Genomic DNA, 14,188 nt, shown 5'->3' with positions numbered 1-14,188 from the left:
AATCAATCAAAAAGAATTCTAAATATTTCTTTGCATACGCCAAGAAGAAATCAAAAGTGAGAACTAAAATTGGACCACTAATAGACAAAAACGGGAACCTTACAATGAAGAATAAAGAAATGGCTGACATCCTTTCAAATCAATATGCTAAAGTCTTCAGTGAACCCATGTCACCTGACGATCAAGCTTTCAACACACAAACCACTGAAATATCAGAAATGGTAGTCACTGAAAATGACATAATGAAAGCCATTGACGAATTATCACCATCCTCAGCTGCTGGTCCAGATGGTTTCCCAGCAATAGTCCTGAAACAATGTAAAGAAGAATTAGCCATCCCATTGTGCCATCTATGGAAAAACAGTCTGGAAAAAGGAATTGTTCCAAACAAATTGAAAATATCAACTATAACCCCAATCTACAAAGGAGGAAACAAATCACTGGCTGCAAACTACCGACCAGTCGCCTTAACATCACACGTTATAAAGATCTTTGAGAAAGTCATCAGAAAACACATTGTCAAACACATGGACGAAAATAACTTTTTCAACCCAAATCAGCATGGCTTTAGAAGTGGAAGATCTTGTCTGAGTCAGCTCCTTGAACAACATGATCTTATATTAAACTTACTTGACAAAGAGACCAATGTAGATGTTGTTTACTTAGACTTTTCTAAAGCTTTCGATAAAGTGGATCATTCAATTGTTCTGTCGAAATTCAAAAGGCTAGGAATAACTGGTAAAATCTATAATTGGATAGAGTCCTTTTTGAGAGACAGGCAACAAACTGTAGTGGTTAATGGTGTGAAATCAAACAACCAAGAAGTTATCTCAGGTGTACCACAAGGAAGTGTACTTGGACCCCTGATTTTCCTGATACTCATTGGAGACATAGATGAGAATGTTATCCAATCTATCGTCAAGTCCTTTGCAGATGACACTCGCACAACCAAGTCAATAAAGAATGCTGAAGATGTAAAAATATTGCAACAAGACCTTCAGATTTTATATCAATGGACAATCGCAAACAATATGAAATTGAATGATGCAAAATTTGAATTGCTACGTTATGGCTCAAATACAGAAATCAAAAATGAATCTCACTATACCTCACCATCAGGAGATAAAATTGAAGGAAAGGAATATGTTAAAGACCTGGGAGTTCTTATGTCCAATGATTGTCTATTTAAACATCAAATTGAATCAATAATTGAAAAAGCCAAAAACATCATTTCTTGGATATTACGTACCTTCACTTCCCGCTCTACACATACCATGATCACTCTCTATAAATCACTTGTGATCCCTATACTGAAATATTGCTCAGCGTTATGGAGCCCCAGTACTATTAGTCTTATTCAAAGACTTGAAGAGATCCAGAAATCATTCTTGAAACAAATAAAAGGAACACACCAAAATTATTGGGAAAGTCTAAAGAAGCTTAGAATATACTCACTTCAAAGAAGGAGAGAACGCTACAGGATCATATACACCTGGAAAATATTGGAAAATCTTGTGCCAAATATCAATGATTGCTTCAAATCTAAAGACCATCCAAGATTAGGACGAATGTGTTTTAGCAAATACGCCGGTCCAAACAATTCAAAATTACGCGACAGTACCCTGACTATACAAGGAGCAAAACTTTTCAATGCAATGCCAAAGAGCATTAGAAACTTGAAAAATTTAACTGTTGACAAATTCAAAAATGCACTTGACAAACACTTGCAAAAAATTCCCGATGAACCCCAAATCCGTGGTTATACAGGGTGCAGGAGAGTTGACTCAAACTCAATTTTAGACATGAAATCTCTCTGCTGATCCATTTCTTCCTTCAGGAATTATGGATTGAATGAAGATTGTGGTGTGGATCAAAAGATTCTTGCCAGAGCGGTACGCTCAAACACATCCAAAAGTATCCAAAAGTAAGTAAGAAAGAGTTTAGTGTTGTCATAATTGTAGTAATGCATCAAAGGATTTTTAAAGTTTCAGAGTCGTGTTCCAAGAGGGAGACTAAATGAGATTAAGATGTTTGTGCTTAGGAATATAGGGGTGATAAAATGAGAGATTAGGGAAGGGTGGGGAGCTGTTTAGCCCAGGAGGGTGGGTGGGGTTTAGCCAGTAGCAAGTTTAGTAAGAAGGTATGCGCGAAGGTGGGCTTTGAAAGTGGGTTTGCTAGTGATTTCATCAAGGGAAGGCAGATGGGTGTGGATTTCGTTCCAGTCCTTTGTGATTAGATTTGCTACGTTATGGGATCCATACATTACCGTTTTTGTCATGGTGATAGACAGTTGTTTGTTTCGTGTGGCATGGAGAGCATTATTATCTACAGTAGTGAGAAAAGTAGAGAAATATTAGGTAACCTGTTTTTGAAGGAGTCATATGCAAATAGACAATTTTTTTCTTTCATCAGGTATCTAATTGGAAGAATTCTGCTATTGATATAGAGTGGCTTGGCAGACTCACGGGGACCCTTAAAGTGAATGATCCTAAGTGCCTTGTTCTGGAGTTTTTCTAACTTGTAAAAGGAAGTAATCTTGAAACCTAGGGTTTGTATAAAGTAGCTGACGTGGGATTCAAAAAGAGCATAATACACAGATAGAAGGGTTTTGTAGTCTAGATAGTGGCGCAATTTACTAAGCATGCCAACTGCTCTTGAGAGTTTCAAAGTAGTCTTAGAGAGTTAGGGGTCCCAGTCCAGGTTTTCATCAATAGTAACACCTAAATAACTTACTGTTCTTGAAAGTTCAAGCTTTTGTCCGCTCAGTCTGAAGTTTAGCTTTTTTGTAACGTTTTTGGATTTCGACTTGAATAGAATAAGTTCTGTTTTTGAGGCATTCAGGCAGATTTTGTTTGCTCTGAGCCAATGAACCAGTTGAATTGGATCTTTATTTACACTGGCATTTAGTTTTTTTAACGATTTGTCTCTGCAGACCAGGCTGGTGTCATCAGCAAAGTGAATGGTTGTACAGTTGTTGATAGCTTTGTGGAGGTCATTGATATATATTATAAAAAAGAGGGGACCTAGAACTGATCCTTGGGGGACTCAGTGAGAGCAATTATTGCATGATTTGTGCTGTGATGCTCTCTGAATCCAAATTGGTTTTTGAAAAAAATGTTTTGCTGGGTAAAGAAATCAGAGAGTCTGAAATGGATGAGTTTCTCAAATAATTTGTTGATGTTGGACAAAAGAGAAATTGGTTCGAGCATCAGATGTTTTGCCATTTATGTAGACGGTCTGTCACCACAGTCCTTGGTTTCACTAACAACCACTCTTTTTCAAATGCGGTATCTCTGTTTTTATGACTAGGGAGATAATAATATACCGTCAAAAGCTCTAACTTGGGACAATCTGACAAAACATGAACATGGGATGGTAATTCAGCCACCATTTCATCGAACCTCCAAAGTTACTCTCAGTTTAGTTGACACTTTGGTATCTTCATTGCATCCTAGGCTGGAACTAGTGAACAGCACGCTGAATATTTTTGGCGTGAGGTAGTAATTTCTTTTGGCGTATTGGTGTAAGGTGTGAATATAAAGTAAGATATTGGCGTAAGTCAAAACTTTTCAAGACGAGAGTAGCACTGCCATTCTAACGCCTAATTTCATTACGTCAGGTTTAAACACATCCACCTCGCTCTCCCTTGACCGTGATATATAAAGGAGGTAGAGTGTAAATAGAATATAAAGCGCTTTTAATTCATTAATCCCTAATTCCATTAATTCCTAAAATATGGCGGTCATGATTCATTTAACTTTATACATTTCTTTCTTAGAAGTACCAGCAATTCAAGCTCTTTTTCTACAAATTTTGAGCAACTTTTAGGCATAAGAAGATCAACATCTCAGGGCTTTCAGGGGCTTCGCCCCATGAACCCCCAACAGGGCTCAGCCCTAGACTCGTTGGGGGGCTTACTCCCCTACAATTTTGCTCGCCTTTCCGCAAGCAGGACTTCATTTGGCGTGCACCACACTTCAATCAAATAACAATTCGACGTGGACTTTGCATCGTTTCCACACTGGATTGCGTCACAGGGAAAGGTTTTTTTTTTTAGTTTGTATCTTTGAAAGACCCCATCAGATTTAGGCAGGGCTGTCGGATTTAGGACCACTAACGGTAACCGCGAATCATAGAAAGCAAATGATGTGAATACGTTACTCTCACCAGGTAGGCTTTCACACCGCAAAAGGAACAAATCTTTGCGAGGAGAAACACGTAAATGTGATCGCATGCATTCGCGCAAGCGTCCAAACACAGATATCAAAAAGTATGTTATCGACACTCAGTAACTTTGATATGTCAATTAATTGCGCACGCTGGAAAAAAGTCTCTAGAGAAAAACAAACAAAACAAAAAATTGCGTCAAGATGTGAGCAGCGTGTGTGTGATTAAATTGTTAATTACTTCTTACTTCTAATTATGTACTTTTAAAATGCTTTAAAATACATTTGGTTGTGATTATGGGATGGTAAAAGTTTGATTGATAAACAAATTAGTTGTCAAAGTGATTTAACAGTAAGTGAAAATACAGGCCAGATGTCAATCTCATGTTTTGACCAATCGCCCCAAGTATCCGGCAAATTTAGATATTATCTCCGTTAAATTTTTAAATAAAAAAAATACTTGTTTGTTCAACATTGGAATAAAGATGACGGGTGAAGTGAAAGGTTTGAATGGATGCAATTGGTTAAAATTCCAACTCAAAAGGTTCGGAAAAGTAAGAAAATCAATAGGTCGGATGACACAAACATAAGTTATTTTGTGATGACCACGGCCTTAGCCATAGCATTACTAAGACCTTGCTGTAATCTTCGTATACTAAGACATAACACCATTATAACATCTTTTTAATATTCAATTCGCATACAAAAGTTCCCAGAGGCTCCTCAACAATGGAAATGTCCCTTAACAAATTTATATTCTTGTAACGGTAAAAGCAGCCATAATGCATAAATCTAAAAAATTTACCGTTTCCTTAGAAAAATTCACCATTGCTTTGTTTATTTAATGACCAATTTATTAGGTGCCACTCATTAAAAGACGCCAGAATGGGAACATTGTGTAAAGATCGCAGCATAAAGAACGGGTCTACCAAAACAAACTACTCTCTGCTCTTGGTCTACCCGTTGATTGAAATATTTCTATCCCAAATATCTTAGACTGCAGTAAAATCATTTGCGAAAAGGAGCTGTCCTGTACAATTGATTAGGGTTAATTTTAAATAAAAGAGACCTTTAAATTAACTTCCACAAAGTCTTCTTTATTGAGAAAATTGTCACAGTCTTAGCATACTACGACCCTCTTAGTATACTACGACCTAATACAAGTCAAATATCCTAGTATATTAAGAGATTGTAGTAGCATCCATGGTCTTTGTATGCCTCGGTTAAACCTGACTGATTTTGGCCCAAACATGACCCTAATGAAAATGTTTGGGCCATACCATCGGTCGTTCATTCATTGTTGCTGTAACTTTGCGTGTGTAAGTCAACATACCTTGTTTTGATATTGTGACCTTTTTTCAGCATGACATTTTATCCTACAAAAGGTCTATTACGTCGTTGTTACTAAAAGTGGTAACGGTAGGTAACGATAGGTAACGATAGGTAACGATAGGTAACGATAGGTAACGACAAGTAACGGTAGGTAACGATAAAGTAACGGTCGGTAACGATGAAGTAACGCAAGTAACGAGGGGTAACGAAAAAGTAACGAAGTAACGATAGGGAAAAAGCTGAAAATGGTGGCCCTGAGGAGTCGAGCTATCAAAATTTGTAGATTTCTGCGGCAGGGCTAATGGTGAATGGTGATTTTGAGAGAACCTAACGACTTTGGTTGATCTATTCAAGAATTTTGGAAATCTAATGATTGTACAGCAGGATCTGATCGTTCTGGTGAATATGACTGTGGAGATAATAAATCCAATCGTTTTTATTGTAAATTAGTGTTTGTGAATAAACTGAAAGATTTGACGGAATCAATGGTGTTGGTCAACGCAATGATAAAATAAATGGTGCTGGTCAATGTAATGATGGAATCAGTGGTGATGGTCAATGCAGTGATGGAGTCAATGGTGTTGGTCAATGCAGTGATGGAATCAATGGTGTTGGTCAATACAATGCTGGGATCAATGGTGCTGGTCAACGCAATGATGAAATAAATGGTGCTGGTCAATGTAATGATGGAATCAGTGGTGAGGGTCAATGCAATGATGGAGTCAATGGTGTTGGTCAATGCAGTGATGGAATCAATGGTGTTGGCCAATACAATGCTGGGATCAATGGTGCTGGTCAACGCAATGATGAAATAAATGGTGCTGGTCAATGTAATGATGGAATCAGTGGTGAGGGTCAATGCAATGATGGAATCAATGGTGTTGGTCAATGCAGTGATTGAAACAATGGTACTGGTCAATGCAATGATGGAATCAATGGTGCTGGTCAATGCAGTGATGAAATCAATGGTGTTGGTCAATGCAGTTATGGAATCAATGGTGTTGGTCAATGCAATGCTGGAATCAATGGTGCTGGTCAACGCAATGATGAAATAAATGGTGCTGGTCAATGTAATGATGGAATCAGTGGTGAGGGTCAATGCAATGCTGGAATCAATGGTGCTGGTCAACGCAATGATGAAATAAATGGTGCTGGTCAATGTAATGATGGAATCAATGGTGTTGGTCAATGCAGTGATTGAAACAATGGTACTGGTCAATGCAATGATGGAATCAATGGTGCTGGTCAATGCAATGATGGAATCAATGGTGCTGGTCAATGCAATGATGGAATCAATGGTGCTGGTCAATGCAATGATGGAATCAATGGGTGCTGGTCAATGCAATGATGGAATCAATGGTGCTGGTCAATGCAATGATGGAATCAATGGTGCTGGTCAATGCAATGATGGAAACAATGTAGTGGTCAATGCAATGATGGAATCAATGGTGCTGGTCAATGAAATGATGGAATCAATGGTGCTGGTCAATGCAATGATGGAACCAATGGTGCTGGTCAATGCAATGATGGAATCAATGGTGCTGGTCAATACAATGATGGAATCAAAGGCTCTGGTCAATACAATGATTGAATCAATGATACTGGTCAATGCAATGATGGAATCAATGGTTCTGGTGAATTCAATGGTGGAATCGATGGTGGTGTACTGGTGGATGCAACGCTGCACTGACCAATGGTACTGTTGTGCAGGTGAATGCAAGTTAGGGATTGTGCATTTTTTGTAAGCATCATCTTTAAAAGAAATCCATCGATAATTTTTGATTCAAGGGGTATTGACTTTCGTCGATGGCTTCTTTCAAAGCAAGTTAGGGATTGTGCAAAATGTGAGCATTTTTATTTTTCTTATAAGCATCATCTTTATAAGAATACAATCCATAGCTTTTAATTCAAGGGGTATTGACTTTCGGCGATTGGTTCATTCAAAGCTACTTGGGGTTTGGGCAAAATCTGAGCATTTTTATTTTTCTTATAAGCATCATCTTTATAAGAATACAATCAATAACTTTTGATTCAAGGGGTATTGACTTTCGGCGATTGGTTCATTCAAAGCAACTTGGGGTTTGTGCAAAATGTGAGCATTTTTATTTTTCTTATAAGCATCATCTTTATAAGAATACAATCAATAACTTTTGATTCAAGGGGTATTGACTTTCGGCGATTGGTTCATTCAAAGCTACTTGGGGTTTGGGCAAAATCTGAGCATTTTTATTTTTCTTATAAGCATCATCTTTATAAGAATACAATCAATAACTTTTGATTCAAGGGGTATTGACTTTCGGCGATTGGTTCATTCAAAGCAACTTGGGGTTTGTGCAAAATGTGAGCATTTTTATTTTTCTTATAAGCATCATCTTTATAAGAATACAATCAATAACTTTTGATTCAAGGGGTATTGACTTTCGGCGATTGGTTCATTCAAAGCAACTTGGGGTTTGTGCAAAATGTGAGCATATTTATTTTTCTTATAAGCATCATCTTTATAAGAAATCCATCGAATATTTTCGATTGAAGGGGTATTGACTTTCGGCGATGGGTTCTTACAGAACAAGTTGAGGATTGTGCAAAATGTGAGCTAATTTATTTTTCTTATAAGCATCATCTTTATAAGAATACAAAAGACATCAACTTTCTCCCCCGTTTGGCAAATTTTGCTTATTTGGAGTGTATTTACAAACTTACACAAATCTCTTTCTTTGATACTCAACACGATGTAAAATAAAAAGATACAGCTGCTACCTCGTGTTGAAAGGTGTGAAAGTACGTTTCTTTGGGAAAACATTTTACATAAAGATGAGATTTTCCTTTCTAAATAGGATTGTTTACAACTTGTAAGCATATCTTGTATCATACTGCACGTGGAGCTCTACAATCGTTTATATTACAATAGTCAAGAAAGTTAAATAACACTAAGGGTAGACTTCTTCTTTTGACCTAGCCTATTATTTTTTCTGCATGCTTTTCCCCATGAATCATGATTTTCTCACGGGGGTCGCGAACACCAAAATACCGACGCATTTTTCTTGAATCATCTTCGCTTTTTTATATAAGAACCAGTAAATTTTCGTGATTTCACGACGTGATTTTCAGGCTCTAATGTTTTTAAATCTCAATGTCCTTAATTTCCTTAGTTTATTCACTTATTTTCTTAAAAGTTAAAAGAGCCGTTTTTGAAATCTGACATTTTTAATAAAAAAACATTTTTTAACTCGGATCGAAGGAAAGGGCAAATACTGGCATTTTTTGGTTGACTTTCAATGAATTTATGAACATTTTCGAGTCTAATTATGACTTGACCTCCTTTTCACAAAGTACTTTTCATTTTAAAACGTATCTTATGCTCAATGTAATATTTTTTTGTTAAATTGATTTGCAGAATGGAATGCTAAAATTTTGCTACAATGTCAATTGCACAAGAATCAATTAAGAAACGAGCAATCAGTGAATGGCGATCGTATTGTTAAGAGCTTAGTCATAAGCTGATTAAATTATTTCAATTTGGAATAAAACGAAACCTAAAAAAATTAAAATTAAAATGCTATTCTTATGTGAAATCGTTGACTTTCTTTGAATCAACCAATCACCAAAATTCAAAACCTTCAAAGGTTATGGATTGTAATCTTATGAAGATTATGCTTATGAGAAAAACAAATATACTCACATTTTGCACAAACCCCAAGTTGCTTTGAATGAACCAATCGCCGAAAGTCAATAACCCTTGAATCGAAAATTATCGATGGATTTCTTATAAAGATGATGCTTATAAGAAAAATAAATATACTCACATTTTGCACAAACCCAAAGTTGCTTTGAATGAACCAATCGCCGAAAGTCAATAACCCTTGAATCGAAAATTATCGATGGATTTCTTATAAAGATGATGCTTATAAGAAAAATAAAAATGCTCACATTTTGCACAAACCCCAAGTTGCTTTGAATGAACCAATCACCGAAAGTCAATAACCCTTAATTAAAAGTTATGGATTGTATTCTTATAAAGATGATGCTTATGAGAAAAATACATATGCTCACATTTTGCGCAATCCCCAACTTGCTTTGAATAAACCAATCGCCAAAAGTCAATACCCTTGAATTAAAAGTTACGGATTGTATTCTTATAAAGATGATGCTTATAAGAAAAACAAATATGCTCACATTTTGCGCAATCTCTAACTTGCATTGAAAGAACCAATCGCCGAAAGTCAATACCCCTTGAATTAAAAGTTACGGCTTGTATTCTTATAAAGATGATGATTATAAGAAAAATAAATATGCTCACATTTTGCACAAACCCCAAGTTGCTTTAAAAGAACCAATCGCCAAAAGTCAATACCCCTTGAATCAAAAGTTATTGATTGTATTCTTATAAAGATGATGCTTATAAGAAAAATAAATATGCTCACATTTTGCACAAACCCCAAGTTGCTTTAAATGAACCAATCGCCAAAAGTCAATTTAATTAAAAACCTTCAAATGTTATTGATTGTATTCTTATAAAGATGATGCTTATAAGAAAAATGAATATGCTCACATTTTGCACAAACCCAAAGTTGCTTTAAATGAACCAATCGCCAAAAGTCAATACCCCTTGAATCAAAAGTTATTGATTGTATTCTTATAAAGATGATGCTTAAGAAAAATAAATATGCTCACATTTTGCGCAATCCCTAACTTGCTTTGAATGAACTAACGGCCGAAAGTCAAAATTAAAAGTTATGGATTGTATTCTTATAAAGATGATGCTTATAAGAAAAATACATATGCTCACATTTTGCGCAATCCCTAACTTGCTTTGAATGAACCAATCGCCAAAAGTCAATACCCTTGAATTAAAAGTTACGGATTGTATTCTTATAAAGATGATGCTTATAAGAAAAACAAATATGCTCACATTTTGCGCAATCTCTAACTTGCATTGAAAGAACCAATCGCCGAAAGTCAATACCCCTTGAATTAAAAGTTACGGCTTGTATTCTTATAAAGATGATGATTATAAGAAAAATAAATATGCTCACATTTTGCACAAACTCCAAGTTGCATTGAATGAACCAATCACCGAAAGTCAATACCCCTTGAATTAAAAGCTATGGATTGTATTCTTATAAAGATGATGCTTATAAGAAAAATGAATATGCTCACATTTTGCACAAACCCAAAGTTGCTTTAAATGAACCAATCGCCAAAAGTCAATACCCCTTGAATCAAAAGTTATTGATTGTATTCTTATAAAGATGATGCTTATAAGAAAAATAAATATGCTCACATTTTGCGCAATCCCTAACTTGGTTTGAATGAACTAACGGCCGAAAGTCAAAATTAAAAGTTATGGATTGTATTCTTATAAAGATGATGCTTATAAGAAAAACAAATATGCTCACATTTTGCGCAATCTCTAACTTGCATTGAAAGAACCAATCGCCGAAAGTCAATACCCCTTGAATTAAAAGTTACGGCTTGTATTCTTATAAAGATGATGATTATAAGAAAAATAAATATGCTCACATTTTGCGCAATCCCTAACTTGCTTTGAATGAACTAATGGCCGAAAGTCAAATTAAAAAGTTATGGATTGTATTCTTATAAAGATGATGCTTATAAGAAAAATACATATGCTCACATTTTGCGCAATCCCTAACTTGCTTTGAATGAACCAATCGCCAAAAGTCAATACCCTGAATTAAAAGTTACGGATTGTATTCTTATAAAGATGATGCTATAAGAAAAACAAATATGCTCACATTTTGCGGCAATCTCTAACTGCATTGAAAGAACCAATCGCCGAAAGTCAATACCCCTTGAAATTAAACGTACGGCTTGTATTCTTATAAAGATGATGATTATAAGAAAAATAAATATGCTCACATTTTGCACACAAACTCCAAGTTGCATTGAATGAACCAATCACCGAAAGTCAATACCCCTTGAATTAAAAGCTATGGATTGTATTCTTATAAAGATGATGCTTATAAGAAAAATGAATATGCTCACATTTTGCACCAAACCCAAAGTTGCTTTAAATGAACCAATCGCCAAAAGTCAATACCCCTTGAATCAACAAGTTATTGATTGTATCTTATAAAGATGATGCTTATAAGAAAAATAAATATGCTCACATTTTGCGCAATCCCTAACTTGCTTTGAATGAACTAACGGCCGAAAGTAAAAATTAAAAGTTATGGATTGTATTCTTATAAAGATGATGCTTATAAGAAAAATACATATGCTCACATTTTGCGCAATCCCTAACTTGCTTTGAATGAACCAATCGCAAAAGTCAATACCCTTGAATTAAAAGTTACGGATTGTATTCTTATAAAGATGATGCTTATAAGAAAAACAAATATGCTCACATTTTGCGCAATCTCTAACTTGCATTGAAAGAACCAATCGCCGAAAGTCAATACCCCTTGAATTAAAAGTTACGGCTTGTATTCTTATAAAGATGATGATTATAAGAAAAATAAATATGCTCACATTTTGCACAAACTCCAAGTTGCTTTGAATGAACCAATCACCGAAAGTCAATACCCCTTGAATTAAAAGCTATGGATTGTATTCTTATAAAGATGATGCTTATAAGAAAAATAAAAATGCTCACATTTGGCACAATCCCTAACTTGCTTTGAAAGAAGCCATCGACGAAAGTCAATACCCCTTGAATCAAAAATTATCGATGGATTTCTTATAAAGATGATGCTTACAAAAAATGCACAATCCCTAACTTGCATTCACCTGCACAACAGTACCATTGGTGAGTGCAGCATTGCATCCACCAGTACACCACCATCGATTCCACCATTGAATTCACCAGAACCATTGATTCCATCATTGCATTGACCAGCACCATTGATTCCATCATTGCATTGACCCAGCACCATTGATTTCATCATTGCATTGACCAGCACCATTGATTCCATCATTTCATTGACCAGCACCATTGATTCCATCATTGCATTGACCAGCACAATTGATTCCATCATTGCATTGACCAGCACCATTGATTCCATCATTGCATTGACCAGCACCATTGATTCTATCATTGTATTGATCAGCACCATTGATTCCATCATTGCATTGACCAGCACCATTGATTCCATCATTGCATTGACCAGCACCATTGATTCCATCATTGCATTTACCCAGCACCATTGATTTCATCATTGCATTGACCAGCACCATTGATTCCATCATTTCATTGACCAGCACCATTGATTCCATCATTACATTGACCAGCACCATTGATTCCATCATTGCATTGACCAGCACCATTGATTCCATCATTGCATTGACCAGCACCATTGATTCCATCATTGCATTTACCCAGCACCATTGATTTCATCATTGCATTGACCAGCACCATTGATTCCATCATTTCATTGACCAGCACCATTGATTCCATCATTACATTGACCAGCACCATTGATTCCATCATTGCATTGACCAGCACCATTGATTCCATCATTGCATTGACCAGCACCATTGATTCCATCATTGCATTGACCAGCACCATTGATTCCATCATTGTATTTACCAGCACCATTGATTCCATCATTGCATTGACCAGCACAATTGATTCCATCATTGCATTGACCAGCACAATTGATTCAATCATTGCATTGACCAGCACCATTGATTCCATCATTGCATTGACCAACACCATTGATTCACCAAGCGTCAATCTTCCAGTTTATTCACAAAACACCAATTACAATAAAAACGATTGGATTTATTATCTCCACAGTCATATTCACCAGAACGATCAGATCCTACTGTACAATCATCTTGAATAGATTAACCAAAATCGTTAGGTTCTCCCAAAATCACCGGGTTCAACACCTCAGGGCCACCATTTTCAGCTTTTTCCCTATCGTTACTTCGTTACTTTTTCGTTACTCCTCGTTACTTGCGTTACTTCATCGTTACCGACCGTTACTTTATCGTTACCTACCGTTACTTGTCGTTACCTATCGTTACCTATCGTTACCTACCGTTACCACTTTTAGTAACAACGCTATTACGTATAATATGAATAAAAAATTTCATTAATTTCATCTCATTTCAAAACTTTTAAGAAAGTGGTGAAATTATAAGTTTATTTTTTAGTTTTTCAGCAGAATGTCACTGTATATTTGAAACTGCCTTTTCTTTTTCAGGATTGCCCATTGAATTTGGATTAATTTCAGATTGAGCCAGGTCAAGCTGGTGTGGTGGAATTCTTCGAAGCTTTTGTTTTAGGGAAATTCAGAACGATCTGCGAAATTTTCCCTCTATTTTCTTGCTCTCCAAGCAAAGAGTTTGCTAATGAGCAGCCTTAGCCTACCTCGTCACCTCTGGCTTTGTTGTCTAATGGATATTGCTCTGGAATTCCAAGCGGGAATCTCCGCCACAAACTTCTGTTTACCGAAATGATCTCTTTTTCTCAGCTCCCATCTATTTAAAAAGGAAGATCTCCATCCTAACTCCCTTTGCTTGCATTTAAAAAGAAAGAATAAATTGCTTGTTACTCTTAGAACTTGATTTAAAAGATATTTATAACAGAAAAGCTTGATTTTCTTGATGGATCAGATAACGTTCGCAGATTGAGCTCTCAATCGTAATTGTGGTGATTGGTGAGTGTGTCCTTGTCTTTAAAGTTAGACCAGCACCATGATTCCATCATTTGATTACCAGCA

This window comes from Clytia hemisphaerica, unplaced genomic scaffold (assembly GCF_902728285.1).
Source record: "Clytia hemisphaerica strain Z4C2 unplaced genomic scaffold, Clytia hemisphaerica genome assembly, whole genome shotgun sequence".
Taxonomy (NCBI): domain Eukaryota; kingdom Metazoa; phylum Cnidaria; class Hydrozoa; order Leptothecata; family Clytiidae; genus Clytia; species Clytia hemisphaerica.
This window is presented reverse-complemented; position numbering follows the sequence as displayed.